The sequence below is a fragment of the Sciurus carolinensis genome, chromosome 9 (genome assembly GCF_902686445.1).
Source record: "Sciurus carolinensis chromosome 9, mSciCar1.2, whole genome shotgun sequence".
Taxonomy (NCBI): Eukaryota; Metazoa; Chordata; class Mammalia; order Rodentia; family Sciuridae; genus Sciurus; species Sciurus carolinensis.
The window spans coordinates 78,135,392-78,158,700 of record NC_062221.1 but is presented as its reverse complement, the minus strand read 5'-3'; the positions used below and the strand labels follow the sequence as shown (position 1 = coordinate 78,158,700).

The window sequence follows — 23,309 nt, the reverse complement described above, 5'->3', positions numbered from 1 at the left end:
GGGCAGGCCTGGAAAGGAAACTGACACAAAATGGCTTGCACAAGTTTGGCCAACTACTCACAACTGATTTCCACTTTTAAATGCATTCTTTTTCTTGCTCCCCACAGATGCTGGATTCTTCTATGTTCCAGGCTGGGTTAGTGTTAATTTTCAGTAGAGGATGGTAGTAGCATGCTGAACATCAGAGTTCCGGACTGGGAGTTGGGAAATGTTTTTGGCATGACTGTCAGTAAACAACTATGTGTCTTGGGCAAGTCAAGTCCCTTAACTCCCCATGTCTCAGTCTCTTCATTGAAAAATGATAGGGTTGGACTGCATGAACTCCATGGTCTCTGCCAACACTAAGATCTGATGGTTCTATAGCTCATTTCCTCCCCCTCCTCTGGCATCAAATGCTCAACAACTCAGCTTATAGCAATTTTTCTGCTCTTAGTTACTGATGGAAAAATATCTCCTTCATTTACTGCTTGGTATTTTGTATTCCTATCCTCTCTCACTCTTTTGATGCTAGTATTTTGAATCATAAACACTAACATATCCAGATAGTGCTTTAAATTTGAAGGCATTTAAGGAGAATAGCTTTCCCACATAGAACATTCAGTGTAGCTCTGCATGGAGGAAGTCAGCCATCCAAAAGTGGAGCAAAGGGGCCAATTCACAAATGAGAGGAAGCCTTTCATAATAAGAGTCTCCAGACTCTTCAATTTAGATAAAGCTCAAAAGCTATCAACTTCTAACTACTTTTCCAATCAATCCCAGACACCATCACAGACACTTAGGACTACAAATTTGAGGACCAGCACTGGCAATGATGCAGTTCTTATTTCACCTCCACCATCCATTGCCAAGTAGGATTTAGGATGGCATAGTAATAAGAGCCAAGAGGACAATCTGTCATTTATTTTCCTCCAAACTTTTTGAAATTTCCCATTTGGTTTCTGTTTCCCAGTTTTAATTTGGTAACTGCCATTTTTCAGCATTTCTTTTAACAGGTTACTAATAATTTCTGATACAGGATCTCATATTTCATTTTGTGCTGCTAGAACTGCTGTTAATATTTCATCTGCCTTCAATTCAGCTCTGAATAAAGGCTGCTGTGTTTTTGATACACTGTTAACACTTTGGTTCTGGGGATTTGATCACCACTGTTCACTCAGTTTGTCCATAACTGGTTAAGTAAAAGTAATAGGCTGGTTGAATCAGAAATATTTCAGTGTGCTATACATTTCAGGGATGCTTTAGTTTTGTTTTGATCTAAATCTTCGGTGAAAACAATCAAAAACCAAATAGCCTGTGTTTATTTTCACAGGTATCTTGTCATTTGCTTCATTTTCTGGAAACAGTACTTAAGGTTCAGGGCTCACAAGCAGATCTATGTTCAAATTTTGGCTCTAAATATTACTATCTGTATTACTTTAGTCAGTTCCTTAACCTTCCCAAATGTCTCTTTTCTCACTTATAGAACAGGGATAATAACAGAATCCATTGGTATTGCTCTGAGGATCCAATAAATCAAAGTGCTAAGAATTTTTGGGGTTCTCAGTATATTATCAATATCACTCTTACTTTAGCATTAATAATCTACAAATGCACTTTATATAATTATTATTGCACAGCATATTTTCCAGATCAACAAATGATTTGGAGTTCAGACTTTTGCTGTTTATAAATAGCTTATGTTTTAACAAACTCAGTGAAATCAAGTAAAATGCTTTAAAATGGATCTTTAAAACTACATGTATTGTTAACATATAGCACCATATTCTCTTACCACCATTAAATCTAGCATCAAATTCTCAAAGCATTTTGTTCATCTAATAGCACACCCTAGATAAAGCACATTGTACCATTACTAATCTGTTTTATGAAGAATTTATTTGTCATATTTACTTTCTCTTATTTTTGAAGAATATAGACTGTTTTAATAGTATTTTGGTATATATCAGCCAGGGTCCATCATGAAGGAGAAAACACACAGTAACATGAACAGAACAGTTTAGTTTAAAAATTATTAACAAGAATAGTGGATTAAAGTAATGGGGAGTAGCTAGTAAGAAGTAAACAGAACTCTAAATAATATTAAAAAAGCAAAATAATAGAGTACCTGCTACTTGTAGAGCTAAGATAGTGTGCCCAGGAAAGAGTTCCCTCTACCTCTAGACAGGGGTTCAGATCTGCTGACTGTAGGAAGAGTCACTTCTAACCTTGGACAGGGATCCAGATTTTGAAGGACAAAAGGAAGGGGCCTCTACTACCTCTAGGTTGGAATCTAGACCTTGCTGGATAAGGCATGACTGTAACTCATTGAATGCCAGAGATGTTGCTGGGGAACTTCATCAACAGAGTTTTCTGAAAATCTGTACTTTAGGGTGCAGGAAAAGGCATTCAAAGGGAGGTGTCTATACATGTATATACTCTGGTGTGGATGCATGTCTGCATGTGTGGTGAGAGCTCAGGGAAGCTGCTGGGTGCCTGGCACTGGAAATACTACCTGAGCTTCAGATGCTGGGGCAAGGGTAGCCGTGTGTTCTGTAGGAGCTAGATGCCAGAGAAGCTGCCCAAGGTGCAGAAGCCAGGCTCTGAAGGAACCATACACACTGCAGGAGTATACCAAAGGAGTACATGGGAACTGAGAAGAAAGACCTTTCTTCCACATTCTCACTCTATGCCCTGTACTGACATGCGCCCTTATGCCAGCTGGCAAAGGAAGATACTTAAAAGACTCAGATACATTTTTGTAGAGCAGGAAAGGACTGGTAAATTTTCACCCAAGAGACAAGATATCGATAGCTGGCACAGGTATTATAATTTGCTCACATACTTTATGAAATAACTTACTTTGGAAATTATAAACCATTGTTCTCAGTTGTTCACCTTTACTAATAAATCAACTCTCCTTGCATAGTCAGAATTAAGGATAATAAGAGGCTATTAAACAATAACCTACGTAAGACATTTTAGAGTCATAGTACTAATATTTGTATAATAACCCTTTCCCCCAAGTGCTGCTTACATATGTTATATTTAAATGTTTATAATGTACTTAAGAAAAAGATGTACAGAAATACTATTGACCTAAATAAATGCATCAGTGATCCTAGTCCAGAATTTCAACTAAGTGGATAATCAGCGGAGTCATTACAAACAACCCAAAGCTTTGAGAAAGGCAAAAAATGCCTCAGTTATTATTTCTCTTTCTCTTTATTTTTAAATTGACTCTAGAACCCCTATTTGCTTGTTTTATGAGTTTTCCCCCCAGAGGGTTTGGGAGGCTGTTAATTATATGTTAAAATTTTTTGAATAAATGTATCATATATTTAGTAGTAAATTTTTCCTAGGATGCCACCCTTTATTGTTTTACCCTTGATATTAAGTAAGTGATCATTCCTGTTGTGATCAATTTAGTTCACAACTTACGGTACATAGTGATCATTTCCAGAATTAGTTTTATATATAGGTTGACAGGTATACTCCAAAATACCTCCCTCTTTCTGCCTAATTTATTAACTCTTTTAAGAAAGAGAAAGAAACTTTCATTATGTAATTAGAGGCAAATTTAAAAACACAAAGCCCTTACCAGAAGGAAAAATAGGCCCAAATCTCCATCATGTCAGCTTAGGACCAAATTCCTCAACAAGACTCCAAAAACACAAGAAGTAAAATCAAGAATCAATAAATGGCATTGTATCAAGCTAAAAAGCTCCTTCACAGCAATGGAAACAATAAAGAACATGAAGAGAGAGCCTACAGAATGGGAGACCATCTTTGCCACCTACACCTCAGATAGAGCATTAATCTCCGATATATAGAGAACTCAAAAAATTTAATACCAAAAATACAAAAAAAAAAAAAAAAAAACCCAATAGATAACTGGACTAAGGAACTGAACAGACACTTCACAGAAGAAGAAATATGGTCAACAAATATATGAAAAAAATGTTCAGCATTACTAGCAATTAGAGAAATGCAAATTAAAACTACACTGAAATTTCATCTCACTCCAGTCAGAATGGCAATTATCAAGAATACAAGTAACAATAAATGCTGTGAAGGATATAGGGAAAAGGTACACTCATATATTGCTGGTGGGACTGCAAATTGGTGCAACCACTCCGGAAAGCAGTATGGAGATTCCTCAGAAAACTTGGAATGGAACAACTGTTTGACCCAGTTATCCCTCTCCTTGGCATGTACCTAAAGGACTTAAAATCAGCCTTCTGTAGTGACACAGCCACATCAATGTTCATATCAGCTCAATTCACAGTAGCTAAGCTATGGAACCAACCTAGGTGCCCTTAAATAAATGAATGGATAAAGAAAATGTGGTACATATACACAATGGAATATTACTCAACCATAAAGAAGAATGAAATTATGGCATTTGCTGGTAAATGGATGGAACTGGAAGCAATCATGCTAAGTGAAATAAGCCAATTCCCCCAAACTAAAGGCAAAATGTTCTCTCTGATATGCAGATGCTGACTCACAATAGGTGTGGTGGGGTGTAGGGTCACTGGATTGAACAGGGGAGAGTGGGGGGAAGAAAGGGGGATAGGAATGGGAAAGACTGTAGAATGAATCAGATATAACTTTCCTATGTTCATGTGAATACACAACCAGTGTAACACCACATCATGTACCACCACAAGATTGGGAAGTTGTACTCCATGTGTATATGATATATCAAAATATATTCTACTGTCATGTATAACTAAAAAGAACAAATTAAAAATTGCTATTTAAAAAAAGTAAAAAAATAAAAATGCAAAACCCTGACATTAGACAAGTATGGTGACTGTGAGAGGCTGAGAACACAAAATATAGTTGGTGGAGAAGAGAGTTCTATGGAGAGTACACCATGTTGAGACTCAGACCACAAAACACCTATCTTATCCATCTAGTGATATGCTCCTAGGCCTGGCCTCACCATTTTAGAATGGATATTCCTGCTTCCACACAATTGTGTTTTCTGGCAAAGCAAGTCTTATTGGCTCATCTCAGAGTGTATCATAGGCATGCTATGGAATCTCTCTCTGATTCCTGATGTTGCGAGCTGCTTCCCTCTGCCATGTTCTTCCGCCATGATGTTCTGCCTCACCTGAAGCCCCAAGGAATGGAGCTGGTCTTCTATGGCTAAGACCTCTGAAACCGTGAGCCCTCAAATAAACTTTCCCTCCTCTACAGTTGTGCTGGGCAGGTCATTTAGTCACAGCAGTGAAATAGCTGACTAAAACAATGACCTTACATTTGATCCCTCCCTTCAACATATGCCTCTCCCCTTCAATTGCTGAGTCCTAAAGAAGAAGATGACAAAGGAGAGTCATAAATCTAGTGAATCAGGCAGGCAAGTCCATTTTATTTTAGTTCACCCTTCGTTCAGCTGGCTTTTCTGCTATGACCCACTATACTTACCCTGTCGGCTGCTCTTACTAGCAACATGCCTTTTTAATCAGCCTTCCTGGGGTCTGCATTTGATTACAGCATTTGTGTTCTATTTTGATTCTTTTGTACTGTGCCCTGTGGTGTTAGCTTGAAAGGTGTTATTTATAAAATGAAATTCTATTGTATTGCCACTTGGATTCAAAGAGGACATATAATATTAATGCAGAATGTATTTAATAATATCTTGAACCTATTAAATCAATTTCTTCATGAGAACACAGAAGGAAGGGAGGCAAGTAAGTTGGTAACCAGGTAAAAAGACTTAAGAATCACCTGACATTTCTTTCTTAAGCACTCCTGAAAGTTGGCATAAGAATCATTCTCTGAATGTCAAAGTTTTCAAAGGAGAAGACTACCTTTCCCGAGCCAGACCAATGTAGCACACACCTGTTTAAACATTCAACTGTGAAGGCCAAACATTTTCCTAGGCTTTAGATGCAAATTTTTTGACTAAGGAAACCACAAGACCAAACATAGATACAACTTCTTTACTACCCAAGAAGATTTAGATAAAGAAGAAAACACAATATCTGATTTCTAGGGATCTTCTTTCAAAATTTGTAAAAAGAAGTACATTTGTTCTCTTTCTGATTCTTCTTATAAACAGGCTAAGAAAATTCTGGTGGTACTGAGAATTGATGCAGTTTCCAGGTTGGCATATTTAAAATATTCTCACCTAGCAAAAGGGCAGGTTTGTTACAGTTGCTACGTCTATAATCAAATATTTATAGATTAGATTGGAGGAGGAGTACCTAAATTTTCTTCACTTCTAACTTGAATGTAAACCAAAGACTGAAACTTGACATCATTGTATGACAGCTTTGTATAAGCACATCTGTTGTTACAAACATTCCATTCTTCTACTCTCTCTCTCTCTCTCTCTCTCTCTCTCTCTCTCTCTTTTTTTTTCCTGTTGAAATCATCAATGATTAGGCCACTGTTTGGATATGGGATAGGGAAGAATCAGGTATGAAAGATGCTTTAGCAATCAAATTTATAGAACTTGCTAAAAGAAACTAATACAGAAAGGAAGCTGGCTATGAAGTCTTGGAGGGACGGTTCCTAGATTTTCACCTGTTCTCACTTTCTGGAACATCATGTAACTCCAAGAAATTCAGGATCAAGATTTCTAAGAACTAAAATGGGAAAACTACATAAAGAAAGTTATCCTTTCCTAACTGCATTCACAGGAAAGAGTGAGATTAGTGGTTCTAGGATAGCCTAAGTTATTGGCAATGAAGGTGAAATACAAATGAACAATATTATAAAAATGATAGTTCAGGCACCATTTTTTGTTCTCCCAACCTAGAGATGAGAAACTCTAACAAAAGAATGAATTTCTTCCCCTCTGGGAATAAATCATATGCTCTCATTCATAAATGACACATCAAACATAAGGAGCTAGGATGTTTTGGGGAATACCTATCTCAATCGTGAATGCATCAAATTATCAGCTATTTGCATGAAAAGATTACATTATTCATCTCTGTGTCCATTGAGGTTATACCTTATTGATTTGCATGTAGTAAGTATTCCATTCATTAATATCTGTTGAAGTGAACTGAAAAATGAGATCATACAATTTTAGAGCTGAAAGTAATCAGAGATCATGTTCAGTTACCTCATTTTGCAGATGACAAAACTGAGGCTCCAATAAATTAAATAACTTATCCAAGTTCAATATTAATAAGTCTTTGGAAGAGTGATTATAAAGATCTGCCACTGAAAATATATCAATAAGTTAAAACAGGATAGATTTTCTTTGGTCTAAATAAGCAGCACCATTCAGCTCAAATAATCTGATATATGCTAATCCAACCCAGAAGGCTGAAGCCTAAAGTAACAAGTGAATTTCATTAAATGACTATAGACCATGGGTGTGCTAGAAATGTCAACCAATGAAGGTCTCACATCTTAATATTGTGCCTACTAGCTAGTTATTGGCATATTTTCCAGGTAAAATAAGTTCTTACAAACAATGAGGATGGCATTAGCAAGACAAGGCAGCACAAAACTCTACTTCTCATTCTGTCACAGAAATACACTTACAATAATGATATTAAAAACCAAAATATCCTGAAAAGAAATTCAGATTCTAGCTAAGAGGTAGAAATGAGAAGAGATAAACCAAGAGCAGATGCAATGTCACTATGTCATTATCTCCTCCAAACCAGCTTAGCTCAATACTAAAGGACCGCTTCAGCTCATGATTTCTCCTATGAGGCAAAAAGAGATTTGAGTGTGTGGCCAACTAAATACTCTCCTGGTCAGCCAGGGAACCTCTTTGGAACTGATTTTGGTCTTGCCTCATATAGAACTGACCCAGAGATTGGTTGCCTGTGTCAGTTAGGGACAAAGGAAAGAGGAAAGTGACTCCTTATAGCTGGTGCTATCCTATAAGATTTGGAATATGTGTAGAAGTAAAGCTTTTCACTCATGAAGGAGAGAAGAAAATGACATGGACCTGATTTCCAGCATTTCAGAGAACACTCTGTGGAGTGTTTCCTTTTTCATCCCATAGTGAGCCCTGAACAACCAGCCATATTCCATCCCCTGAAACAGTTAGCAGCAAAGAAAAGGGACAGGCATCCCTTCAGAGATGGAACTGCTCTGACTGACTGGAGAAAAACATGGAATCAAGAATTTCTTCCAGAAATTCAGCGAGGAAGTGAAAGGGGCCTTGGTCCAGTTTTAGAGTTGTGCTCCCCTGGGGGCTGGTCTCTATCTTGCCTTGTATGAAGCACTGCTGGCTGGCGAAGGGAGCTCCCAGTCAAAAGTAGTCCTTGAAGACTGGGAGAGATAGCTGTTTCTTCAGATGCTGAGGTCACAAAGCAAACCTACAAAGAATATCAACACTCAAGAAAACAAGCAAAGGAAGAAAACAAATCTCCAAATAACCAACCTGAAATAAATGGAGACTTGCGAACTGACTGACAAATAATTCAAAATAATTGTCTTAAAGGAGCTCAGTGAGTTACAAGAGAAAGAAGATAGATAGCTAAACAAAACAAAATCAGAAAAAGATACTTGAACAAAATGAGAAATTAAATAAAGAGATAGTATTGATTTAAAAAAAATCTAAACAGTATACTGGAGCTGAAGAATACAAAAATTAGAAAAATGTATTAGGGCAGTTCAAAAGCAGACTTGATCAAACAAAAGGAAGAATCCATGAACATGAATACATTTGAAATCATGGAGTCAGAGGTGAAAAAGAAAAAAAGGGTAGAAAAAAGCCTAAGGGACTTAGAGAACTCCATCAAGTGAACCATGAATACATTTAGGGAGTACCAGAAGAAAGGAAGGGAGGGACGGAGAGACAGAGAGAGGAAGAGGGAGAGAAGGAGAGAGGAGAGGCAGGCAGGTAAAGAAATAATGATAGAAAACAAATGTTGAGAAGAGAATCAACATTTACGTATCCCAAAGAACCCCAAATTGATGTAAACAGATCTACCCCAAAGCAACATATAATCAAATTGTTAAAAGTCAAAGATAAAGAGAGAATTTTGAAAGTAGTAAGGGAAAAGCATTACATTCAAGGGAGCCCCTGCAAGACGTTCAGAGGACCAGCTCAGCACAAATCTTCTAGTCCAGGAGAGAATGGGATGATATATTCAAAGTGTTGGAAGGAAACGCTGCTAGTCAAGAATACCTGACCCAGCAAAGCTGTCTTTCTAGAATGAAGCAGAGATGTGACTTTCCCAGACAAACACAAGTTGAGGAAGTTCATCACCACTAGGCCTGCTTTATGAAAAATGCTAAAGAGGAATTCTTTAAGTTGAAATGAAAGGATGATAAATAGCATGAAAATATAAAACTCACTGGGAAAGGTAAGTAGAGTAGGTCAAATACTGAAGACTACTAAAACTACAATGGTAGTGTGTAAATTACTTTCATCTAAAGGCTAAACATTAAAACATAAAAGTGTTAAAATGACCATAACTACAATAATTTATTAATGAATACATAGTAGAAAAAATGTAAACTGCAACACCGATTACATGAAGTGTGGAGGACAGAGAAATGAAAGAATAGAATTGTGTATGTGATAGAATTAGTTACTGGCTTTAGAAGTAGAGTGGCATAATTATGAGTTGTTTTATGTAAGCTTCATGGTAAATACAAACAAAAGCCTGTAGTAGATACACAAAATACAAACAGAAAAGAATGAAAGCACACCACTACAAAACAATAGCAACAACAACAAAACCCCCATCACAATGGAAAACAACAAGAGAGGAAGAAAGAAACAAAAGAAGAACAAAACAGTCAGATAGCAATTAACAAAACAGCAATATTAAATCCTTAGCTATTAATAGTTAAAGTGGAATTAAATTTTCCAACCAAAATGCAAAGAGATAGACTGGATAAAAATACAATATCCAACACATGTGGCCTGGAAGAGAATCATGTTAGCTTTAAGGACACACAAGGACTGAAAGTGAAAGGATTGAAAGTGTAGTACATGAAAATGGCAACCAAAATAGACTTATTAAGTCAAATGTCACAAGTGAGAAAGAATATCATCATAAAATGATAAAGGAATCAATTCATTAAGATGATAGAACAACCTGCCTACCTAGTACTCTTTCGATTAGAATTCTCTGGACTAAAACAGAAACTGAGTAAATGTAAATTTCAATTATTGTAAATTAGTAATCTGCAACAGACTGTTTTAATTTTTCCAAAGCTCCTTTTAACAATGGGAATCTCTAGAGATCGCAGAGAACAAAACATGGAGAAAGGGGAGCAAGTGACAGCGACAGGCTTGATGATTCTAATGACTGTTCAGCTTGTTGGAGGGCACTGTTCCTGTATTAACAAAAACTTGATTCCAGGAAGAGAATTGGGCTTTCAAAGATCAATTTCAAATTACTAAGATATTGCAACCTTTATTCCTCACTCCATCTTGCTTAGGTTAGGCATCCTAGGATCTAGTACTTCCCAACAAGTGTCCTAGGGTGTAGCTGGACTGCATTAGTTTCTCTTTATCATGATATTTCCAAGGATGTCCTAATTTTAAGTGTGTTGTCCTATCATCTCTATGATTTGTGAAATCATCGCTGAACTTCTGGATTGGAATCTCATTCATACACTTACCATGATTTAATAAGTATCTACTATGTGAGATAGTAGGGGGGAAATTGGAAAAAGCCTTACTTCCCATCTCAAAAGAATGATGAAATTCAAAAAGTAGTGGTTACTTACTATATAAAACAAAGGTGTTTTTGCTTTAAGCTTTTATTTTTCCCTCAGAGTGTCCTATCATTTTTCTTTCATCAATCTAATTGTTTTACATACATTGTAATCCAGTTTATGTTCTACCTTCCTCATAAATTCTATTTTAGTTTTTGTAGCACATAATAATTTCCAGGTTTTTTAAAGAATTATTACAGCTGGAGTAGACAGTATGGTCTACAGAATATGTATTCTCTCCAATCTTCCTAGCAACAAGACTTTTTTCTCTGTTGCTTAAAGGGTTGTGTGATTGTGACTCACCCAAATGCTACAGACTCCTTAGCATGCTAATTAGCTTCCCAAATCTCTCACCTGAGGTTTGAACCCATGAGTGAGGAAACTATTATAGCATTTGCTTTTGGAGAAAAGACTACATAAGTTGAGACAGAAGCTATTTTCAAGTCTTCCAAATATTACAAGTACTAGGGAACTGTTGAGGAGAGAAATAAGTAGCTTTGGGTCATTTTAGGTTAGTGACCTTAAGCACAAGGTGTGATTTAATCAGAAGCCAGAGTAATCATGGCAGGAGGTGGGGAAAAAGACTCAGAGCTGCCTGGAGTTAGGCAGGACTTTGGTGGCAGCATTTAGCTTGAGCTAAAACTGCAGGATTCTGTCAGAGGCTCCACAAAGGGCTGCATTATATAACACATCTTGTATTCCTTTGTGAACTATTCCACAACAAAGTTTCATTAGTTTTCCCCCCTAGACATTTTACCACTTCCAGGCTGCAACTTGCTGTCCAGCAGGGAAACTTTCTACCTCAAATAAAAGTTTAAATTTCAAGAAAACTGACACTTTTTTTTTTCAGGAACAAATTGAATTAACTTGAACTTTTCACCAACTGAGAAAATACTTAAGTTAGGTGGACAAGGAGAAGTAATCTTATTTGAAGAATTGCCAAATAATTCAGCAACAGTTAGCAATAATTGGTAAATTCTCTATCATTTTCTGATAGTGTTACTCTGTTAAGTGTTAACACTCTTGGGTCATCTTTCAATACAGCCTTTCATAGGCAGAGTTCGAAGACAGCATATTACATGAGTGGCACACAGCAATATGTTCTCACAAATAGTATCTGTTTTCAAAGGGAAAAAATGTTTGTTATGAGGACATTGTAGTATTAAGCACAGTTGGGCACCGTCAAATTTAACTTTGAGGTATAAAAACCCATTTTTAAGCAGTTTAATTCCTTTATCAATTACTAATTTAAGAGTATCCCATTATAAAATATTATTTTGGTCAGCTGTAAAGATAGTTTAACCACCTAACTACTGAATAGATTTTCCCTTATAACATTTCAAATATTGGTTCAATGGTTATCATGTAGATACCCTGTAAAGGTGACTGAGGTTCCCTGGGGGATATTGTTTAGAATATGTCTTTATGTCTGAGGATGAGGGTTGTGTATTGTCAGTTCGAATTGGAGTCCTCAACTACCAAGTTGTACAAAATATTTGGGTTTGGTTCTCAGCAGGTGGTACGCTTCCTTCTGATTTGATCTTAAATAGATGCCCCAGCATTCTGCTATTTCTTGGGTAGAGCACAGAAATGAAGTTTTCAAGGGTGCTTACAGTGCTTAGGCACCATGTTCAAGGGTTTTGTGGAATCTAGGCAAGTTACACATAACATGGATTTTCATTCTGTTGAACTTACCTCACTTGAAACAACCTCATTCTCGGATTCAGATTTATGTCTCTTAAGTTGGGTGGTCATATCTCTCAGTTTACCCAGAATAGTTCCAGTCTCAATTACAATTGTACAGGCACAATTATTAATAGTGACCACTTTCACTCCAAAGATATGCTGGTTCAGATGATAAGTTATGGGGTTACCCTGTCTATATGCTTAACAGGAGTTATTTATAATACCATTTATAATGATAATCTTCTCTTTAGGGAAAAATCAAAAAGCCAAGATTGGTCAATCTTTGTAAACAGACATAAGCAAAAACTTATTACTTTAATCTCAATATTTTAACTAAATGGATCTCATCATTTAAAAGTTTATTTTAAGATAAGAATAATTTTGGAGAATCATATTCTATGAACTCTCTATATCTAGGATTTCTAATTTTAGGCAGTATTTTTTTAACCCAACTTCATGTAAGCAGGTATATCTTCCTTAAGATTTGTTCTGATGAAAAAAGGCACAAGATTTGACATGAAATTCTTTCTCAGTTGTGGATTTAAATCCTAATTCCATTATTTACTTGGTTGGCAAATTTAAATTATCTCTGTGAACATCATTATGGTTAACACCTAAAATGAATTTAAGGACATTTTAAAAACTAGAAATGAAAGAGCTAAATAGTGTGGAAAACTGAAAGTCACTACCAGTTATTATTATTTTGTTTTATAAATAAAGTTAGCTTTTCCCTTTTCAACTTCTAAGGACACTCATATGAACTGTAGAAAGAGTTAGCCAAGTACGGAGGAGTAGGGGTCTTTCGCTACAACCTCCTTTTCACATAGATACATCACATTTCTGGGTGAAGCCAGTATGTGGATATTGGTGGCCCACAAATTCTAGCAAAAAAAAAAAAAAAAAAAATCTATGAATCTTGTACATTGAGGTCAAAGGATAAAATATTGAAATTTAAAGTACAAAACTTTTGTAAAAAATTAAAATAATCATCATTGGTCTATTTCTGTAAAGATAATTTTCATCTGTAACGAAAATTTTTGTCAAAAGTTTTGTGAATGAGGTCATGGGTTCCTGTCAAAGATAATTTTTTTCCCAGAAGGAAAGGGTGGGCAGAGAAGAAAGACTAGTTCTTAGGTTGGCAAGATTTTCTATTTACTAGCCACATTTTAAAAATAGATTCCATAAAAGGGAGACTGGTAGAGTAGAGCAAGGGACCTCAGTGAACATGGGGAAGTATTGGAGAGTGAAATTTACCAAATCATGTTATATGCATGTATGACTATGCTATAATCAATCCCACTATTATGTATAATTTAAAGGAACCAATAAAAAGGTAATTAAAAAGGAAAATGTTGAATTTTAGTTAGATGTTAGTGAAAATAAAGAAGCAATTGTTTTCTAAAAACAAAACGAACAAAAATCAGATTCATAGATCTCTATAGGTAGCATGCTTCCCTTTTCTTACTGATATTTTCATTTTTCTTTTCCCTCAGAAATCCTAAATTCTTTGGCTGGAACCAAATCTGGGTAGTCAGACTTAATTCTCCCAGTCTACCTGACATCAAAAGTAATGTGGAATATAATTTTAATTTTTCATCTATATGAATATAACCAAATAATTTTATTTTTAAAAATGTCTATGACATTTCTTTAGAACTTCTGCTAATTGTGGGAAAAATCTCATAAAACTATCCTTCTTCCAAATAATTAAGCAGATAGAAAAGCTAGTCCTGTTAGGATGGCATTTTTGTCCTTTTTAAAGTGACCACTGTGACTAAAGTGACTGGCTCTAGGACATATGTACAAACCTCTATCATCTAACTCTAACTGATGAACCTGGTTTTGAAACATACCCCACTGGCCATGAAGGTAGGATAACGTAGGGAGTGTGGGTTGGCAAGAGACTGCAGGCAGGGAAAAAGCAAGTCAACCAGACTGTACTTGATGTCTCAGGGCTGAAAAAGAGCACTAGAAATCTTCCCCCATCCCTTGCAGGAAAAAAACCAAAAAAACCAAAAACAAAAAAACAAAAAAAAACCTCTCTCACACATTCCATCTATTAGAAGTTCATTTGTGCTTAACAAGCCCCTCTTTAAAATGCAAATTTCCCTTGAGAACCTGTAAACCTCATTCACACCTTATTGTTAATTACTTTGATGTTCTAGAATATGATCAACACTTAACTGATATTGGCAATCTAGGAATGAACAAATAGCTCAGGGTGGAAAGGGGGAAAATTTTGGAGAAGTGAGGCTGGAAGTGGAAATGTAGGGACTTCATTTGTGGGAAATAAGAGCATACTGGTATTCTGAAGTTTTGTCTAGGAGAGTGGCAGTAACAAGCGTACCACAAAAGGAGCACTTTTTCTGATTACCAATGCCTTGCTGAGATACGAACAAGTCTGGAAACACACAAACGTCAAGTTTTTAAATATTTAGCCATAACAAGTTAATTGAGCTTCCACTCTTCTGGAAGTCTTTCTAGCTACTTTCTAGTAAAACTTGGTGACCTTGGATTATAACACTTATCTGGTTCAACCTCCTGGGTTTGAAGCTCAGTTGATAAATGAATTCCAAGAGAAAAAGCAAATGTGGCTGAGTCTATTTTCATTGTCTCACTAGTCATTTGCTTCAGAGATTTTGGAATATAATCCTAGAACGTAGTGTAAACGGTTTCAGAAGAACACACATGTGTTCGTTGTCACATGACTTGATATCAGTAAGTTGCCACCTCAATCATTAGACAATGTACACAGGTATGAAAACATCACATGTACCATAAATATGTATAATTATTATGTATCAATCAAAAATGAAATTTGAAAAGGTTGCAAAATTTGAATTAGACTTCAGTTGACTTAAGTTACACATCTTAGCTAGGCAGATTCAAAGAAAAATATTTTATGACATAACTTTATTAATCACCTCTTCTTTCACATGAAAAATAAGTATGCTAAACTCTTCACTGTTAAGAAAAGGGGTCATCTTTGCCGCCAAATGGCTAATTTTAGTTTTTATGTGGTTGGATACATTTGTAAACTATTACATAAAAACATATGGTTGGAACATGCTTATTCTTTTAAGCATGGAACATGCTTATTCTTTTAAGCATGTTCCTCCTTTGAGGCTGCAAAAATTTCCTTAGTTGTTCCATGTGCTATTTTGTTGTGCTGATGGCTTCTTGTTCTAAATAATTTTCTTCCTTTTCCATTGTTAGTGAAATGAGTTCTAGTAAGGAAAAAAGGAAAAAAGAAGAAAGAAAAAAAAACCCTGTGCCTAAAACTTTTCCTGAAGGTGGGGGCGGGGCAGCAAACATTATGTTGCACATTCTTTAATCAGTTGATCTTTTTGTGGTTTATTTATTTACCTGAATGCATTTTGACAAGTAATAATGCAATAGTGGGAAAGGGATTATTTGTGTAGCCAATTTTCAGTTACCCACAAAATACTATGTTAAGTTTTCCTTATTATTAAACATAAATCTACATATTTTTAGATCACAGCTTAGGTTACACATTAAATCAGTGAGTCACCATTTTAAGATATCTCACTCCTAAGGAGGAGCAAAAAGCTTTCCCAGAGGTGCTGAAATTTCAGTCTCTCTGTAAAGACTGGGCATATATGAGTCTCAGTTGATCTCTGAGTATAATGTTCAACTATTAAATTGGCATAGTTAAAGTGCAATTCTTTCAAATTGAAGGGCATTTTTTAACAGATGAGAATCCTTCCAGTTCTTTAATTTGGTTTCCGATTTTATGTTTTGCCCTTACCTCCCCTTAGAACACTCGTTTCTCTGCACATTTTTACTACTATTCCTTTCCACTTCTGCTCTTTGAAAGTGAGACTCTACTGTTCAGGCACATGATTGGTTCTCTATAAATATTTGTGGAGCACAAGATTGACCATCTGGACAAATATTATTAAGTGAACAATATAAAAACTTTTAATTATGCAAATTGATAAATTTATTTTAACTTATGCAAATTAATAAATATTTTGGGAGAAAATCCATGACAGTAACAAAATGACTAAAAATTCCAAGGATATTTAGGAAAACGAAGCCTAGCAGGGTGAAAATGAAAAATTCTAGAATCAGAGAACAAAAACAAAAACCAAAACAGCTCAACACAATTGAAAGCACATGCAGGAAGCTAATGCATTACTTGTAAAAAATTAAATGAAAAGCCTGAAATTAGAATGCTAGTGTTTTATTATATCAAAAGCAGAAAGTCATTTCTTTCCATTCCAACTCTAGAGAGAGAACAAATTTGCCTGTGCCACTAAGAGGAGAATAGGGCCGGTTCTTTGGAATTTAAGAGTTAAGTGAATAAAAAGACTAGGTGTTCAAGATAAGGTGGATTGGGTTCTGTGGTAACTAGCTTCCATGATGTCCCAGATTATCTGTTTCTTGCATTTGCACTGTTTTGTAGTTCTGTCTACATTGTGTTGGATCAGTCTATGTACAGAACACAGTAAAAGTGGAACAGAATACAGCAAAAGTGATAACGTGTTACTCCCGATGTCAAGCCCCTGAAGCCATTAATGAGTCAGCCTTACTCTTTGGATCACTCATTCTGGGAAAAGCCAGCACGAATGCCACGAGGACACTCAGCCATCCTTTGGAACCCAAACCAACAGTCAACACCGACATGTGATGAGACAGCTTGTAAGACTACTCCAGGCCCCACTGAGCCTTCAGAAAACTGTAACCCCAGATCACGTCTTGACAGTAACATAATGACAGATCCTAAACCACCCTACCAAGCCACTCTTGGATTCCTATGTGAGATATCTGAGTGATAACACATGTTTATTGTTTTAAATGACTAAGTTTTGAGGTAATTTATTTATTTTTTTTTCTGCAGTAGGTAACTAACATACTGAGTGTGGCTATATTATTGTTGTTGTTGGTACTCTGGGTACACAAAATTGAATTATTCATGCCTTTGGTACCTGTTGCATACCCATTCTGGGTTTATGTTTGGTTCACTTTTACTCAAGGTTATTATTTTTTTTAAATATAGTAATAAACACCAGAAAACTAAGTCCCTGACATAAGATCTAGGAGTTCTACAATAATTTAACTACATAGTTTGTCCAACGTTATAGTCTTGCCTCCCCTTGTCTAAAATAACCATCATCCTGATTCTCATTTTTATTATTTCTTTGATTTCCATTTCATGTAGTTTTATCACTTCTATAGGTGTTCTTAAATTTGTATCTGTGTGTATGCATATATTATGTTTGTAATATTGTATACATACATATATTGTTTGCTCTTAATTTTATAAAATGTTATTATGTTCTATGTAATATTTGAAAATTATTTTTACTTTATACTGTTATGGTTCATCTATATAGTTGCCTATCATTGTAGTTCATTCATTTTCTATCTAATTATTAATGTTTCCAAGGTGGTCAGTAAGACATAAAGATGGGACTAATAAGCCCTTACATCAAGAATTATGTAGTTGTGGGTAGGCAAGATAAAGCACACTTATGATATAATGTAAATGAATTAGTTAGAAATGAAAGAATATACAAAAACTAATTTAGAAATTTAAATTTTTTTCTTTCCCTAAGGATAATGGATATTCAATAGCTTACAATAAACCATATACATTTATTATTATAATACAGTGTATTATGCACACAGAGAGACACCATAAGCCCCTAAGATATTTGTTGAAATGAATATTACAAAGCTCAAATACCTGTGAAAATACAGTAAGAGCTGCCCATATAAAAATAAAATGTTATTATTTGGAAAAATAAATTGTGGGAGACTGCATTGGTGAGTGAATACCAAAGACTGTCCATTGTTTTAGGAATTCATATGTTTTTATGTAATTAAGATTTACTGATAGAAATTTTCTTCACTATCCACTGTTCTCTAACATGTATATTAACAATTCCTATAAGTGATTACTTACTATCTACCTCAAAACTGTGTTTATAATCAAAAGCATTATTTCCAAGCTAGCTAATTATATAGGCAAATGGTGATGGTAGTACTATCCAAATATTGGCCTCATTTGTTAATTCCAGAGATAACTACAGTCTTAACTATAGTTTTAGCTATTTCTCTCTTGGTATCTTTCTGGCTGGTATCAGTTTATAATGGGTAGCACTGTTGAAGATCAAAGTCATTTTATTTTGACTGAAGGAGATAGTGAATCATGTAAATGAAAAGTGTCTCCTTAAACTAGACTTCTAATGCTAGTAGGTTTTTATACAATGGATAATATCATCAAAGACCCAAACTATTTTATTTTTATTTTTTAAAACATTTTTTTTTTTACCATTTATTTATTTTTTTTTTTTTTATGTGATGCTGACGGTCAAACCCAGTGCCTCACACATGCTAGGCAAGCACTCTACCACTAAGCCACAACCTCTACCCCTTATTTTGATATTATTATTATATTTCTGATATATATATTTCTGCTTATGTTTTAATATTATTATATATGAAGAAACTGAATTATTTATCCATTAAGTGAGAATTTAATTTACTTTTTGTCTTTACCAGGAAATTTTCTTAGACATGACAGTTTTCTTTGACTTGACACAATTACAGAAAATGTTGAGCAAAAAAACCAGAAGTTATTCAATTCTTAGTTTTTTAGTCAATAAATTCTTTGGCTTGAGGAATAGAGGAAAAAGAAGAATTGATGAAATACAGTCCTCAATTATAGCATAAATCCCAAAGCATGGAGTAGTTTGGGGAAAAAATGCAGATTTTTAGTAGAATTAGTGAAGGTGATGGGAAACATTCATAGAGGAGTGTCACCTTTTGCTCCTTAGGCATTGCCTGAGTCCCTTTATAAGAAATAGAATAAATAGGGTATAAAGATTTTAGAAATGAATTCTTTCTCAAATTTTACAGATTTCAACAACATCTCCATACGAAAGAAAGTCTATATGAAAAGCAGCAGAGTAGGAGGCAGGTGGGTGTCTGAGTGACAAAGGAGGCCACCACCACAAACCTTTCCCTGACACCCTCTCTCAGTAAGATTGTGATGGGTCCAACTTTGGAAAACTTTTATACCGGAACAAAAAGAAAAAAAAAATAGGATGAAAAGAGAATGAAAAACATATTTTTTTTTTCTCTTTGTACGAGAGCATGTATTTGAAGAAGGAACAGATTCCTTCCTTCTAATGAAAACTCCTCCTTCCTGGTTAAACTTCCTCCATTTCAAAAACTTGGACTAGCCCAGGCATAAGGTGAGGGTGGTGATGGCAATGGGAGGCAGAGTTTAGGCATAAGGTTTGTGTTGGGGGTTGAACTGAGAGAATGCAGTGAAAACAAGATTCATTGTAGAATAAGCCAAAATATCTTTCTCTTCGAGCACATTGTATAACGGAGAGCTAGTTGACTTTTCTACTGTAAACCTAAAAGAAAACAAAAGTTTCATTCAACCTCCTGTAATGATGCCAATCTAATTTGCTATTAAATTTCCATTCAAAAGCTCTATTTTCTTTAGTTATAAGGGATTTGATCCCCTTAAACTTTCCCAAGCAGTTTGTATGGAAAGGCAGTTGCTAAGGATATTCCTAAGGGAACTTGCAAAACATCGGAAGATAAATAACCTCGGTATAATATGCAGATGAAGTAGAAGGGAAAATTTACGAATTACCTTTTGAAACAAAAAGAAAGGATTCAGAATTCTGGGCTAGAGTTGCTAGTTAATCACTGATTTGCAGGTATGCAGCCACGGTGGTTTTTATACTTCCCAAGAAGGGAGGACCCTTCACATTTTTCCTCTTAGGAATGAAGTTAAGCATTATAGAGAGGAAAGTGGAATGTTCCTCATTCTCCTCTGACATTTTCCTTGTCCTTCCCTGCTCTACTTTTACAGCTCCTCCTTAAAGACAAGCACCTAAGAGTAGGAAGGTATAGATGGCTGCTTGGAGGTCTCAAAAGTCCAAAGTGAGGTTAAACTGGAAAACACTCTTGGCAATTTACTTAGATCAGTGAAAGAAGCAATGTGATGTGCGAGCAAAGTCAAGAGTTTAGGGTGCACCAGCCATAGGCTTGTAAAATGAAACCCCACTATATTTATTATTGGTGTGACCTTGAACAAGTCAGCTCACCTCTCAAAACCTCAGTTTAGTCATCTCTAAAATGGTGCTTACCTATGGAATCGGTTACTGTACAGTGTAAGTACTCGGGCACTTACTGTGTAACACATTTTCCTTAGCATTTTATGTGTTTTAATAATTAATATTTTCAAAGACTTAATGAGCTAAATCTTATTAGATAAATGAGAAGACATGATGTTCTTTTCTTATTAAAGAAAAATTCTCCATATCCAGTCTTCTAAAGCACTGATAGAAGAGAACAATAATATCTTAAATTTAGAAAGTGTCGTTTATAAAAGTGTACTGTTAACTACTAATCTGTGCTATATAAAATAATAATGTTACATTACACAAGATAGAAAAGCTGTCCCTTAAAAGATAGCACTTGATAAATTATAAACAATAATCCAGAAGAATAGCAGCCTAACACAGGAATGAAATTTGTTCTAAAATACAGAGAAAATTTAGAAAAACAAAACACATTAGCCTGAATGGAATTTAGTCCAATATATTTTAAAGTTCAAGATCATTGATGAGGTTAGGAGATTATCATTAGTAGTCCCCAGGGCAGGAAACACAAACCATGCAGATAGAAAAAGTAGTGCCATCTGAAACAAGTATGAAGCAAATATGATTGATTCCAGCTCCTATATTTGATTAATCAGCAGGCTCAGAAATTAGATACTCAAAGACTTAAAAATAATACAACTCTAAGCAGTAACCAATGTCACTAAATGGTACATCTTAAGTTCAAAAATTTAACCTATGCTCATCCATTTCCTATCTCTCCAAATAATAATGATGTCCTTATTCTGGCAGAGAATGCAAAGAAGTTACATGGGTCTTTCATTGTTAATTTTATTTCAGAAAAAAAATATGCTATAAACTATGTGGGAACTCTTATTTTTGTGTTTGCCACATGCTTCTACCACAAACTCTCTACTCTTTACTAACCCACTCGATCAGATGAGTCTCCACCAAGTTAGAAACGTTCAAGTGAAACTCATAAAATAAAGAAGATAAATAGACTCCAGAAATTCCAGTTCTCGAGGAGCTGATTATGCACAAAAGGGCCATTAAAAGTGAAAGGGTCAGTAAAAAATCTTCTGGGCTCATTTAATAGAAAAATGTGGAATTCCAAGTAATTCCTTTCTAAAGAAACCACTAACAAAGTAGATCTACAATATCTAAAAGAGCGCACAGTGGGCTCAATCTCTGCTTTGTGACTCACAGGTGTTCTTCATTGGATATGCTTCCTCTCTTAGAGGGTCATATACGTGAACAAGCCCACAGTGTATTCAGAAAGAGAAATTCCACGTGTCATAGGGATGAAAGTTACTTGATACATATAAAAAAAGAATTCTTCATATATATACAAAAAGCTAACTCCAATCCAAACCTTAATAAATTCAGTATTGTTGGTTGTAGCTGGCCTCTAGAATGTGTTTTTCCACTGATTTGAATTACTTTAAATTTACACTCCATGACTTTTACATTTCCCAAATCTTTCATGTAAGGATAGACTAAATGACGTAAGGTAATAGCTGATGGGAGATTTTCTTTTCAAAGCAGTAATAATAACAGCAATAGTAATAATATACTGATGATAACAGAATACACACAATACATCAGACACCATGCTTGGGGTTTATATACACTAATAAATTAATAAAGCAATTAGTACTCCTGAGAGCCTATTCCAAACTAGACACTATACAAAATCAGTTGTGTGCACACACAAAAACAATTTTAATTATACAACAGAGCTAGAAAATAAAATGGATTCGAGTATCCTGGGTGATATTTGGTAAAGCTGAATAGACCTTTTCATGTTTCTCAGTTTGAATCTTTCCAAACATCCCCAACATCTGCTTTTAAAAAGGAAAACAAAACAAAACAAAACAAAACAAAAAACTATAGCTTAGAAAAAAATATTCACAAAGCTTATTCCCACTCTTTTTATAAAGCACTGATTTTTAATTTATTAAGATGAACAATATCCTACACTGTTTCTGAAACATTGATGACTAGTAGCCTAAAAACTTAAATTAGAACTGAAAATAGCCTTCTCAGATCAATAGACCAGGAATAGACCTCAGCATATGCATTGGCCTCCACCCACATTTTTTAATGCCATCTATGTTTATCTGTCAACATTTTATTCTGTCATTTTTCTTACTCTCAGACTAATAAATATTAGAATCTACTTATAGAAAATATCTTGAGAGTTGTTCCTGCCAATGTATATTCCCATTAAGATACCAAGAAAACATGAATGAGAGTCAGTATTCTGGGGTCTTTTAGTCATTGCCTTCTTCCTATTATTATTATTACTACTATTACTATTATCATATCTCTGCCTATTTCCAGTAGGTTCTTTATGTAAGTCTGAGACAAAATTATCAGTTGCTCAGTTGTTATTTTCATGCTCATTTTCAGTTATTTTAACCATAAATACTTTTAATTTCCTGAATATCTTAAAGTCATCAATGTGCAGACATATTCCTCTTTGCCAACACAATTATGCCATTGGAGTCAAATTTCATGAAAAAATATAAGGGAAATTAATACATTATTAACATTAAAAATTGAGCAATATACATAATATTAGGACATAAGATGTAGTCAGGCCTTCAGAACTTCTGATGCATCATTTAAAAACACCATTTATCACTTTGATAAAGCTGAGGTCAAGTTTCTAAAAATGCAACTTGTTAAAAGCAGGAAAAAATGAATGAGGGATGAGTCAGCTCATTTGATGGAAAGGGTATAAAAAATACTTCAAAAGCATACCACATGACTTGGTAAATATTCAGTGTATCAAAATGTAGTTGCCATCTGGCGTTGATAGACTGGGCTAAAACATGTGTTAAAAAAAAAAAAAAACCAAGAAAGGAAATA

At 35.0% G+C, this 23,309-nt stretch overlaps 1 protein-coding gene across 12 annotated transcripts in view; it reads right to left on the bottom strand.

The window, feature by feature from the left end:
• Zbtb20 (zinc finger and BTB domain containing 20) overlaps positions 1-23,309 on the bottom strand; it is a 793,136-nt gene that overhangs the window by 297,003 nt on the left and 472,824 nt on the right. The gene's annotated exons all lie outside the window — the stretch shown is intronic.